At 46.9% G+C, this 13460-nt stretch overlaps 1 pseudogene; it reads left to right on the forward strand.

The window, feature by feature from the left end:
- The window catches only part of LOC121838368, a 50431-nt pseudogene extending 37728 nt beyond the window's left edge, over positions 1-12703 (forward strand).
- Positions 12704-13460: the final 757 nt, after the last annotated feature.

The raw sequence follows: 13460 nt of genomic DNA on the forward strand, positions 1-13460 counted from the left end.
TTCCTCAAGTGTATGTTATTTTGTAGTCAGCTGGTTTCGGAAACTTACGCCGTCTGTAGATATATCTGACAGCCGAGTTCCTTAATTGGAAGTCATTGCAAATATAAGTTACACGTTGTAGCAACCAACGTTTATAGATAAACGATGGCAGCGACTGGGCGCTCTCGCATTCCCACCCATCACGTCGAACAAAAAGGCGCTAGTTTCGGTTTGAGGTCGGTACTTTTCTACAACATCTATGGCGACAGCATCAGTCTGCACTTGGTGCATTTTGCAAGTTCGTTCGGGGCCTGTTCTCCGTGCAGCATTCCGCGGGTGCAGTGCATTAGAACTATCACAGTGCAAGTCTGGATCGCGGATCGGGAGCCCGCCACTGGCCTCACCAACGGCCATTTGCTTGACAACAGGCAATACGCCGCGTCCTGTCCAGATCTCACTTCGTTTTCGTCCTTGTTGTTTTGGCGTATTACACCATGAGGCAATACACGCAAGTTTAAGGGAGAAACACGCAAAAATAGGAAGCTTGTGCGGTGCTCGAGGGCGAGTATTTTATGACGTGCGGCGATGATTATATCTGGAGCTTGGAGATCAAATAGACATTCGTCAAACGTTCGAACATCGATTAAAAACAAAATGGGACAGAGGGCCACCGACTTTACCGACGTCGCTTGCTTCGGTTGCAAAATAAATGGCACGTACAGCGACTGAATGGCACGCTCCGAGTTTAAGTTTGTCACGGAAGCCCTCACAGCAGTTCAAAGAAAAAGCTTTCACCATGAAGTACTATGCACAAGCGGTTAAAACGATGCGAATGTCCCCAGTAAAGGCCTTCCTTATCGTTTGCTGAGCTTTGATGACTCCGGAATCACGGATGACTCCACAATAACTCTCGGTAGCCCTTGTCTCATTAAACACATCACAGTTAATGCCCAACAAAGTCGCCCTCGACCCTCAACCACACAACATTTAGTTAAACAAGATTGGTATTCTAACGCGTTTAACATTCTTGCCCACAATATTAACTGTTATTGGCGGAAACACGATAGAAGTTTCATGGTAGAGAACAACCTACTAACGTAATAAAATTGAGTTTTCTTGTTTCTCCTATAGCATGCATTAGACCGTGTCAAGCCATGACTGCCGGTGGTGCCGCTCGACCCCAGCAATACAGGCCTCTATCCGCGATCTAGCCTCCTAAGAAATCAGTGGTGCCAGTGCTATTAGACATAAACCGTTTATTTGCATCGGTACACATATACCTGCCAGATGTCGGGACGAGGCGCAAAACCGCACATCCGGCCAATATTGAAGCCGGTTTTCGGCCAAAATTGCCTCGACACTCGCCAAGAAGCAACGTGCTGTTTCGGCGACCCGTTTGTGTAATTTATTTGTTCAGTCATTATATTGGGTCCCGGGCCACTGTGTACACCCCAAAAAAGAAAGGTAGTGTGGTAATTACACCTTGACGAGAAGCAGGCACGTAGCCAGAATTTTGTTTAAGGGGGGGGGGGGGGGGGGGGAGGGGGGGGGGGGGGCAGGCGTTAATAACAAAGTGCTCTATGAGGGGGAGAGGGGAGAGGAGGCCCCAGCAAAATGGAAGATTTCGGGGGGCGGCCTTATGCCCCCCCCCCCCCCCCCCCCCCCCCCTGGCTACGTGCCTGACGATAAGGGGTATTGTACTTTTCCATCTTTATAAAAAGGTGTAGTGCATTATCACACGTTTTAAGAAACGTGTTTAAAAATCACACATTTTTAGAGGTGTGAGGTTTACATTTCTTTTGTAAGGTCCATCGCTACACTTATTAGGGTGTTATTTATGGGACACCCCACTTACGTGTATAAAAGTGTGAAAATGTTTAATGTGTATATACCTCTAACGAAAGAAAATCTCTTTCATGTGATTACATCGCGTGCCGATGAAACGATCTGTCAGTGACACGTTGTTCGATGAACTGATTTGACCACCAATGAGTGACAACTGCCAGTAGAATTTCGGGGAAATAATTCTGCCGGCTGCCGGGAGACTCGACCCTACCCAAGAACTACCCCGATCATTCTTTGTTTCCCAACATTCTGAATTGTATACCAGCTTATTAGTAAATCTTCGGATATTACAAAAAAAAAAAAAAAAAAAAAACGATGGCAGCCGCAAGAACTCTGACAGCCCGGCTCACAGTCATGTGGGAGTAGGGTGGCTAGCCACCATAGTGGGAGACTGACAGGTGCTCGTCAGTCGCCACCATGCCTTGAAAGCTACCGGTTCCGAAGAACCGGAGCGCGCAGAGAACTTGTTGTTCCACGGTCATGGTAGACGCGATTTTCCGCCGCCTCGAAGTCCGGGCGCCGAACGAAGCTCGTCGCAGTCAACGCACAACGGCTTTCGATAGCCGGTACTGTCGCCGAAAGTCGTCGTCGGGGAGTTGAAAGGCGTCCCCGGTGGTCTCAGAGCGACGCCGACGGTGGCGGAAGATAAGCTCGGCCGGAGCGTACGGCACCGCCATCTTGACAAACTTTAACCTCGCCTCGATCCGAAGCGAAGATCTCGAGCTCAAACCACGGCTCTCGCAAAGTTCGGAAACGTCACTTTGACGTCAGCGACAACTTCGACAAACGAGGTTTCTTTTTTACACAAACTTCGGAGGGATTTTGAGCGTCAGCAGGTCGCCTAGGGACAATCTGCAAAGCATTAATTTTAGCTTGGCGTAGGGATGTAGGGACAAACGGGTGCTACGCCATCGGCGAAGCCGTTCAATCAGCGGGCTCCTCGCGCCCCTCACGCGCCGCACGCGCGCCTCGATGAACTTTGCTACATTCTGCCTCTCTCAAAGAAATGAGCGTTCGAATGATTGACACCTCGCTCGGCTCGACTTCAGCGTCGCGAGAGTCCAATTAGCGCGTTCCGCAAACTTCGGGCACAACGTTGTGCTTGACGAGTTTAGCGACCCTGGTGTTTGACATGATTTGTGTTCTTTTAAGCACCTTATCTGCCCTAAAAAAATCCCCCCCCCCAAAAAAAAAAAAAAAAAGAAAAGGAAAAAAAAAAAAGAGAAAACAATACATAAAAATAGGAGAGCGCGAAAGGCAAAAGAAATGCCAGAAAGTTAGCTTTCCAAGTGCTTCCTCTCCTGTTACGGATTCTGAAGCCTCTTAATGTGGCGCGAAGCGTGAATTTCATCGAGGGGCGTTAATTGATGCAGGTGTCGGAACGCTTCCGCTCGTATCGTTCTTCATTGACCGCGGATCGGCCCTCTTCCGTACGCGACCAGACGCCACCCCGCCAGTACGGGGAGTTATACGGCCGGGCGGCATAATACTGGTCCTCACGGTAAGTTGGGTAATTAGCTAAAATATGTTCATTAACCTTAAATCGGTGAATTAGTGAAAATAAACGAATGGGTTCGAGTAAAAACTTGCTCGTCATTGAAGACAACAAAATCAATTAACTAAATATTAAAAAAAAAAAAGGAAACGATCGGAGCTTGTGAGAAGAACAGTGGAACGCTAAAGTTGCCATTGGTGCAGGGGGAGCGAGGGTATTGGCGACGTGAGCAATCGAAAGCGTCGCTGTGGTCGGCCCACCACAATTGGCCGAATGCTGACTCTGACGTCATCAAAGGATGTCTCATCGACGGAAATAAGAGGAATGTAAGAACTTCAATTTTGACGGTGTTGGCAGTGTTGCTTTGAAAGCGCTATGATTTCAGACTTCCACCATGCCCATTACAAACACCATCAAACTTATTGTTCGCTAGGTAATGACGTCACGAAAGGTAACCGAACGAGGGCGCCACCGAAACATCTCGCCTAGAGTGCCTTCATACACACGCTAATGCATAGGCGCCATTTTACCGCCCAAGTCACGCACCGAGTGCGCGAGAGCGTCACGCGTTGGCACACTCAGGGCAACAATGGATGTCTTCACCCTGAGACAGACAGACATGTAGGCACCCTAATCTCGCCGCCAGTCCGATAAGGCGCCCGTGCCGTTTCTCCGTTTCTTATTATCTACGTTTCTTTACCGACGGCCTTGTGGCAATTGAGGCATGCTTTAGCGGTTGTCGATGACGCTCGGGAAGTTTCTTATTGCGACTATATGTTTACTTTCACTAATTAAAGATGAATGACCAAATGTTAGTTTTTTATTGTACTTATTGTGACGATCAGCCGCCCCCCTCCCCTTTTTTTCCACAATATGATGTCCCCCTTGCGGTATAGCTCACCTGCACAGACCGCATTAGTGTAGCTTTCACGGCTTTCACGCCACCGTCGCAGGCGGTGTCGGCGTAACCACGCTAAATTTAGCGGGAAACTTGACGTCACGTGACCCCAACGCCAATTCAATTCACCGCTATATTTAGCGGGAAAAATGTCGTCATATGACTTGATGTCACGTCGCCTATGAACAAAAACCCGTTTCTCCGACAGATTTGGCGGGAAAGTCGACGTCACGTGTTCTCAACACCAGTTCAGTTTTCCCACTAAATTTTGCGGTAAAATTGATGTCACGGGACCTCAGCGCCAATTCAGTTTGCCCGTTAAATTTAGCGGGGAAAATGACGTCACATGACTTGGTGTCACGTCACCTATGAACAAATTCAGTTTCTCCGCTAGATTTAGCGGGAAAATTGACGTCGCGTGCGGAGGAGGAGGAGGAGAAAGAAAGGAGGACGAGGAGTAGGGGAGAGGAGGAAGATGGAAGGAGGAGGAGCAGGAGGGCAGGAAGAGGAGCATTTTCTACCCTCCGTTCCCTCCCCTCCTCCTCCTCCAGAGCTGCCCTCTAATTTCACTTTACAGAGATTTGTAAAGGTCTTTCATATTTTTCAAACAAACCTGTAAAAAATAAAATAAATAAAAAAAAATCACCCTGTATAAGTGGCTCTGACGTCACGACGCTGCGGTGGCGCTGATGTCGACACGGCGCATGCACAGACGCTTTGCCTCACGTGAATCTGTTTCTTTTTCGTTTCTCTCTTCTTGCGCATGTGCAGTGCCCAGGCGGGCAAACGCGGGCTTGTTTGAAAACATCCCGATGGCGCCTACTGTAACTTTGTCGCGAAATGTCCTACCTTTTCGAAGTCGTCGTTTGGCAACTCCTTTATCATCTTAGTAAATTCCACGCTGCAACCTCGGAGCACCTTTCCCATGTTGGACTTGGCTTGGAGAACACGCAATGGGTCCCCTGAACAACAAAAACAAGTGAAACGAAAGTAATACCAAAACATCGAGCGTCGTATGCCGGACTAGAAGAAACTTAATCCTATACTTTGGTGAATGTAGCAGCTGAGACCTCTCCGTCTGGCTCCAGCTTTCCGAGCTTCATATCGACCTCCAGTTGTTCGTACCTAGGTACTTGACAACCCTGGTGCAGACAATCTTTCGTATAATGCATTAGCAGCGTACGGCGGCTTTACGTGATGCCCGCATAGATCCTCTTCAAAGGAATAGTTGAAACACTTACGTGTTTCGAAGGGTTTGCAGCCACCTGCTACTGTAACCAGAAAAGCGATGATAATGAAAGCCATCCCAAGGCTTCTAGCGGGGTACGTTGGCATTCTCAGTGGCTGTGCGTGACGAAGAAGACGCTTAAAAATGCTCTAGTTGCTTTCGCTATCGAGGAATGCTCGTTGAGTCGGACGACCTCGACGCGTACCTTAACTACATTTCAGCGACGCGGTGCTGTGTTTATACAGAAGTTGTTAGGGGACATACGAGCGCTACTTCATTAAATCCATGTCCCCGGTAGCTACGCGTACTCCGAAAGATTAATTGAAAAAAAAAAAAATTACAACAGCCTTCCAGCTGCGGAATACGTGATACATGACTACACGTGATACATGACTAACAAAGGTTTGAAAGCAAGATTAGAAACATAAGTGAAAAAAAATTCTTGCCAAATCAGTCCAATCGGGGTAGTTTAAGCAAGAAACCTAGTTTACTATACCTCGTTTCTCCCCCATAGTGAGGGCGCAGTCAAGGCTACTTTATAGTAGCTGATAGGTTAAGAGATGCAGGGCGTGGCAAAGTCCTCGCATCTCATTACCGTGTCCCAACGTATTAAATATCAGCGTCAGATAATAAAACCACGAAAAAAAAAACAAATTTCAAAGCTAAAGGCTAGAACATAATAAGCAGCGCCCTTCATTTCTTCAACGCCTATCTACAGAATCCTCTTCTGCCGGGAAGAAAACCGCTTCCCGGTTTCCTTCTCTCCATTCCATATCACACTCCATTATCATCCTTTCACCAGTCTTGGGTAAGTTAGTTTTAAAAAGTAATTCGTTACAATTACAGTTACTTTCAGAAAAAAATAGCGAAGTTACCGTTTCGGTTACCGTAACAAAAGAGTAACTCGTTGCAGTTGCAGTTACATTTCGGAAAAAACTAGAAAACACCCCTCACCAAGTTTTATTCCGTAAAATTAAAAAGTATGCTTTTTACTTCATATTGTAACCTAGCAGCAGTTGCTTCTCGAAATTAGTGTCTGAAGGTTTCGACGTTTCGGCCGGGGTCCGACCTTTGTTGTTTGATGGCGAAAAGGAAACATGCGCAATCCGGAGTAACGGCGCTAATCAAAATACGAAATATGCGCAGTGCCCTCTGCGTGTATTGTTGTTTCACAATTGATGCACCCGATTAAAAAGCGTTTGCACAGAAAAAAAAAGAAAAATATGGAACATAGATACGGCTTCAAGTTACTAAGATGTAAGTGTTCACTCACAAAGTACAAGAGCGTGCGTAAAGATAACTACATTTTGTTTTTCAGCAAATCTACACATGGCTATAATCGGTTTGTCACTCTCGAGAAAGGGCGTATTCACAAGTTTGTGCAAGACCAACTTGACATTCGAAATGTCGGAACAGACAATTTGGAAAGTGTAAGGAATAGCTAGATTGTATGCGTTCAATGATATGTTTAAAAAAAAGGAAAAAAAACAACTAAAGTTACGACAAAAGTAACGTCGTTGCTTTCATGGTTACCTCAGAAAAAGTAATAGAACTACAGTTACAAGTTACATGTCGGAAAAATTAACTCGTTACAGTTACAGGTTACTAAAAGTAACAAAATTACAGTAAGGCGTTAATAGTAACGCGTTACTAGTACCCCGTTACTAGTAACGCGTTACTATCTAAGACTGCCTCTCAGCACAGTAGCGGGTCTCTGTTCACAACTTCAGCCCGCCCACTGATCTCTGTTGCAGTGGGTTGTTTCGCGGACCGAGGCTTGTCTCGCTGGGGGTGAGTGGCACCACCGGCAGCCATCACTTGACACAAGCTGATGCATGGTACTCTATGGGAAAGAACGAGAAACAATGCCGCTTCCGCCTTTTCTAAGCTGTTGTCGGCACTGAAACTTTCGGCTGGTTCCGGGGAGCCCGTAAAATAGCTTGTGCACACAATAAAACTTACAGCCCTCACAGTTCTTATAAATAAATGTTTTGCGGTCGAGAGTGACTCCGCTGGGCGAAATGAGTTTGCAGCCAGACTTGTACGTACTTGTAATCAATTACATTTTACTGTAACTTTGCAACGGTTCAATTACTTTCTTTAACGAGTAACGATCCTTGTAATTAGTTACTTTCTTGCTGCAATCGATTACAAAATTACCCATTAAAATTTTACTCAAATATTTTTTTTTTTTTTTGCGAGAGGGTTGAGAGGTGCTGGCGTCATTCAGTTTTAGGCAAAATATCTGCGAGCTGGAGAGGAGGAAGCAGACGAAAGCTTGGGGAGATGAAGCAGATGGAGTAACCGACGCTCACGAGCTCCAAAGTCCCCGAGAGTGAACGACGAGCGCCGTTCGCGCGGAGCCGTTTCCCGCTTCGCGTAACCTCAGGGCCCCGAACACGAGGCGTCTTTTCTTTTATTTCGTCCTACCTTTAATAACCGAGGGCTCGGTCTTCAGCCTGACTCCAGCACGAAAGGTTGTTTGTGTGTTCTGTTCGCCAAAATGACCTAAAACAAAACAGAGAGGAGATACCTCCTCTCCACTCAAAGTATCTCCGTTTGCTTTCTCCTCTCTTCCTCGTAAACTTTTCTTAACCTGTCATTGATTTTTTAAAATTTTTTATAGAAGATTTGCCTCTAAGAAGGTTTCTATACTCCGCTCAACCTTAACGTCCGGACGCAGCGGACGCTACAAGCTATCCTAGCCAATCCCGCTCTGTGGAGGTAGTCCGTGATACGCTTTCTGCGCGTCGCTGTGGCCCCTATCTCAGGTCACGTGACACCCACAAGGCCTTGGATTGGCTCTGAGTGCTCATAACATCCACTGTTGGCCCGCTGTCTTAATTTCATTTCTTTTCCATATTTTGTTTGTTTCAACTTCGGAGGAAATTGATTTATCCAAATAACAATACTTTTTTTTTTTTTTTGCACACGGCGGAGGTGACGTGCTCTTCTCGTTGTTATAAAAATGAAAGATAAAGTCAACGTGACGTTCGAGTGCTTGCTTTGTCGGCAGTTACTCAAGGTGCTTTCATGTTCAAGGGCGACCAACTCCAACTTGCGTACGCACGTAAACGTAACGTGCTTTTTTGTTATGTTGATCATTTTACTGCGCAATTTTAAAATGTTTAATTATAACGCTCTTAATTTCTGGGATGCTTAGCATGTTTCGCTCGGCAGCTTTAGGTGACACGCTCTAGTTTTCTACCGACCACTCTATTTTCCAGGCATACTTCCAGCACCGCTGTTGTTCGTCTACCTTCTCGTTCTTGTCCGCGTCTTTGGACTGTTTTTAGCTTTTAACCAGGAAACAGTTGTATTCAAATTCATGAGCATGCTCCTACGTGTTTTTGACTTTTATATTTTTAGTTTTTGTTTAGTACATTTCATTGGGTTTGTCAAATTAATGTCTTCGTCCCTAATGTTTGTTCCTGAATAATATCCCTCACTCAATTGTGCCGATTGAAACTAGGAGCTCTGTTCATGACACCATGATTCGATTGCGGATGACGGACGCAAACTTCGATATACAACTGCGGGCTGAACCTGAACAAGGTGCAGTGGACAAAAAAAAAAGGAATGTATAAATGTGGAACACCTCTCTAAATGTGTATATGTGCTACCGTAATAAGAAAAAGTTGTATGAAAAGTAACGTGGGAAGTAATCGATTGCTTTAAAGTAATTTTTTATTACTTTTCTGAGACTGTAATTGTAATTGTAATCGATTATTTTTTAGAGTGAAGTAATTGTAAATGCAATCGGTTGCTTTTTTCAGTAACGTGTACAGGTCTGGGTGCAGCTCAATGAGACGAGGGTTACCCAGAGTTACCGCGGAGTCGGTGGTGGTTTCTATGAGTTGGGTTTAGCAGACGACCGCTTCAAGGCTTTCCTACCTGGAGTTCGCTCACCTCGGAAAGCCGCTGTCAGCATGGACGTTTTTCGACATTCACTACGTTCTGCGCTTCCCCGGGTACCGCAAGTTCCTTTGTTTACCCCAGTACAATAGCCAACTTACCACCTTAGCCGTGAGAGCTCAGGTACGTTTGATTTTTTTTTTTTTTTAAATCGGCGTTTGAACGATTAACAACTACCTATTCGATTTTCTAACACCCAATATAATGATCGCAGCACATTATGAAATACTCGAATTCAAGCACAAAGTACAAGCTTCAATATTGCTACTTTTGTGTGTTTCTCCCATAAACCTGCGTGTATTACCTGGTGTCAAGTAATGGCCGCCTGTGGTGTCACCGACGGGCTCACGATCCGCGATCCAGCCTACCATAGAGCATACAGTTATTACAATAAACGCTAGAGGCTCAGCTGGCGCTAGTGCCTACGGAACTTTCCGTTGCAAATTGAAGCAGAAAGCAACCAGTTTACTTTTCCAGTCTTCGTGTGTATTCGTATGGGAAAACGTACATGATACTTTTGTCTTCGTCAAGGAATAATCGAGGTCAGAGTAGTTTATTTACTCGTAACGGGTACTACGTAGCTTTATTCACATTATAAAAGTATATTTGATTTATTTATTTTTTTACTTTATTACTGAGCGACATTTAAGTTAGCCACAAATGAGGCCCATATCTATGCTCTACAGCACAATATATCAATACACGCTATCACTTCAAGCAAAAAGAACAATTGAAACGTGCGTAGAGTTTTATTGAAGCTGTAATAGCATTCAGATGACAGAAACGCAATTTGTTACTAATGCGCAGTTCGCTACTAATTCATCGGGCTCCGTGCTTAGACGTGAAATATACCCATTTATTTTATTATTACTGAGCTCTCTCTCTGTCGTCGCTGCCGTTTGTTTAGTCAATACTGAGCCGTTGACGCCAATGTCGCCAATAGAATTGGCTTCGAGCCGCCACCCACAAGAAGGCGCGGCTCATATTTTATTGACCCAAACCGCTTCCGATGAGCCGGTAACCGCCACATGAAATTACCGTTCCTTTCAGGCTCAGATTCAACACTAAATTATCGATTTCAGTTACAGTTTTATTCAGGTTCCATTAAAATTAACAGCTTTGCTCTGGTTTTCGGTTCGAGTTCGGGTTGACACCTTGGTTAAAAGCTACATGCTAATCGTGTAGGATTACAACTGCTTTGGTGTTTCTTGCTGCGTCAGATTGTCTATGTACAACTAGTCGATATTAGCTGCTTGACTAAGAACACACTATTTGAATCCTGGAAGGAGGATGAGCCACTGAGACAATCAACTTGTAAGTCACCTTCAGCGCTAGCCAATTGCTCTACCAGCCAATACCACATATACAGAAGGCCTCCGCACGCGTCATCACAGTCAGTTTGATCGAGGCGTGAGATTGGGCAAGAGTGCTGCGTCAGTGCTCGGCTGGGGCTCGTGTCCAATCCAATCAGCCCGTCGAAGGCCGGGTTCGGGCCCAATAGCCGAGTTAGCGCGATCCGACTCTGATGACGTATCATGGAGGGAGAGGAGGCCATGTGGAGGCCTTCTGTCTAAGTGGTGCTGTGTCGGCCCGTAGGACCTAGATGATGGTCAACACATCTCGCATAACAACCGAGCCTATTTCATTCCCACTCCATTCCGGGCAAAAGGCATCAGTTAAGTATATAAAAAACGTGCTTATTTATTAAAGTGTTTTCTTTTTTTTAGGAAAGTTTATCTTTCCAGAGTTCAGTCGGCATTGCTTTTGTTTTTTTAAGCTTTCTATGTTTGTGTCGGCGGAGCCAGAGGGGCCGCAATGCGGGAGCCGTTCCACCGCGGTCGTTAAGAAACGTCTCGGGTTTCGGAAGTCTGCTCGGACCAGGACCGGAAGAGCCCGCGCTTGAAGATGCTTGTGGCTTATAACCGAATGTGCGTGTATGTAGAGGGTTTTGCCGCTTAGTGTAAAAGTGTCCTTTTTGCCCGATGCAATAATTTAGCGGTTGGCGCCACTTAGGCTGGGAAAATAGCAGAGAACAACTCTACAAGGAATTTAGGTTTGGCGGTTGGAGCGCCAGGATGACAGCTCGCCGACCATTGGAGAACAGTGTACCATGTGTGAGTGGCGGAATTTGAAGAGATTGGTCGGTTCCTGAGGAGAAAGGAGGCACCTACGGGCCTACAAAAAGAGTGCGGAAAGGATGTCCGGAGATTCGGACTTTGGATTTGATGGAGAGAAATTGGGGACGGGGGTCGAGAGTTTAGACGAGACAAGATGGTCTCCCAAGTTGGGACTTGTAACTAGAGTGTAAATAAATGCACATAGTTCTCTACAAGCAGCGAGTCGACCAGTCACTCAGCGACGTTCGTGCCACCACGCTCCAGACCATCGAAGCGGAACCTGCCTCCCACACTACTGGGAGGAACAACAACAAACGTTAACTGGCGCAGTCGGCAGGATGGTGGCGCGATTTCCGGTGAGACGACATGGCGGCGACCTGCGGGCAAGTACGTGAGCTTCGGCTCAACGGCGGACGAGGCAACATCCACGTGAGAAGCCTTGTGAGCTCCGGCCCGAAGTGACCAGGTTGACATCCCCGTGAGAAATCTTGGTGGGTTTTGACCCGAGGTTGACGAGGCGACATCCCTGTGAGAAGCCTTGTGGGTTTTGACCCGAAGAGAACAAGGCGACATCCCCGTGAAAGGCCTTGTGGGTTTCGACCCGAAGAGAACAAGGCGACATCCTTGTGAGAGGCCTTGTGGGTTTCGACCCGAAAAGTACAAGGCGACATTCTCGTGAGAGGCCTTGTGGGTTACGACCCGAAGAGAACGAGCGGACGGAGCAACACCTACGCGAGAAGCTTCATGTGCTGCGGTCCAACGTGCATCGACGACGCAACATCGTCTACGAGGAAAGTTGTGTGGGTTTCGACCCGAAGTACGGATCAGCCGTACCCGAGCCCAAGACCGACTCCGGCGGATGACATCCAGCGACACCGGAGAGTTATCGCCTCAGGAGCGGCGCACTGACACAGATGGGACTGATCTCTGTTTCCTCCGTGTTTCACATGTCAGTGGTGACTCGGTCGATGACCAAAGGAGCTCAGGGAGCGATGAGTGAGAGCGGCGGTAAGAGCCCGGCCATGCTGGACGACGTGTCGTAAGGTGGAGGGAGTAAGAGCGAGAACTAGCTCAAGCTAAAAATTGTAGCTCTAAAACTGGAACCCCAGATCGCACAAATTAAAGCGAAGCAGGCAGAGGAGAAGTCGTGTCGCGACGGAAAAGACGATGGCGAAAGAAGCAAGATGTCCAAATACGCAAAGGAGCTTCGCGCAGTGTTAGCTTAGATGCCAGAGGCCGAGTCCATGGTCCCACAGTGGTTCAAGAACGTAGACACGCTGTTAGCGTCGCTGAGCATACCAGCGGAAGTACAGGGGGCGATCATTCTTCCGTTTCTAACGGAAAGAATGAGGGCTTTCAGCGCGAATCAGTCAGACGGACGGATAATGCCGTACCTAGAATTGAAAGACAAAATTCTTAGGGTGCTTAAGATGACCACCAAGGAATACCGGAGGTTATTCCTCACATCTCAAAAAACGAACGGCGAGTCGTGGACACAATTTTCCACGAAACTGGAGACATTCGTTTTGTACTATCTGAACAGTCGCGAAATTCAGACTCTGGATCAGCTGAAGCACCTCATGGTGTCAAATAGGTTGAAGCAAGTCATGCCAGACGAGGTAAGAACCTACGTTCTCCAAAATGAGACGAAAGGGTGGCTTAGGCCAAAGGAGGTAGTTGAGCTGGCAGAGAACTTTGACGAAAGCCGTCGTTGGAGAAAGTCTCAAGGCAGGGAGAAAGCGTCGGACAACGCACCCGTTCGACGGCGAGATGGGCAGTCGAGGGGGACTGTGCCGACGACGACTGTCGGTGAGGGACGCGGCGCGGACCGAATGAGGGCGATTCGTTTTGGTTGTGGTTGAATGGGACATATCCAGAGAAACTGTCAGCAATCACGAAGGCAAGCAGACGAAGGTCAGGGGAACCAAAACCAACATGACCCACGAAAATTGGTAGCCCAAGTGGCGTGTGTGCCAACGGAAA

The sequence above is a fragment of the Ixodes scapularis genome, unplaced genomic scaffold (genome assembly GCF_016920785.2).
Source record: "Ixodes scapularis isolate PalLabHiFi unplaced genomic scaffold, ASM1692078v2 PGA_scaffold0__279_contigs__length_252992795, whole genome shotgun sequence".
In the NCBI taxonomy this organism is placed as follows: domain Eukaryota; kingdom Metazoa; phylum Arthropoda; class Arachnida; order Ixodida; family Ixodidae; genus Ixodes; species Ixodes scapularis.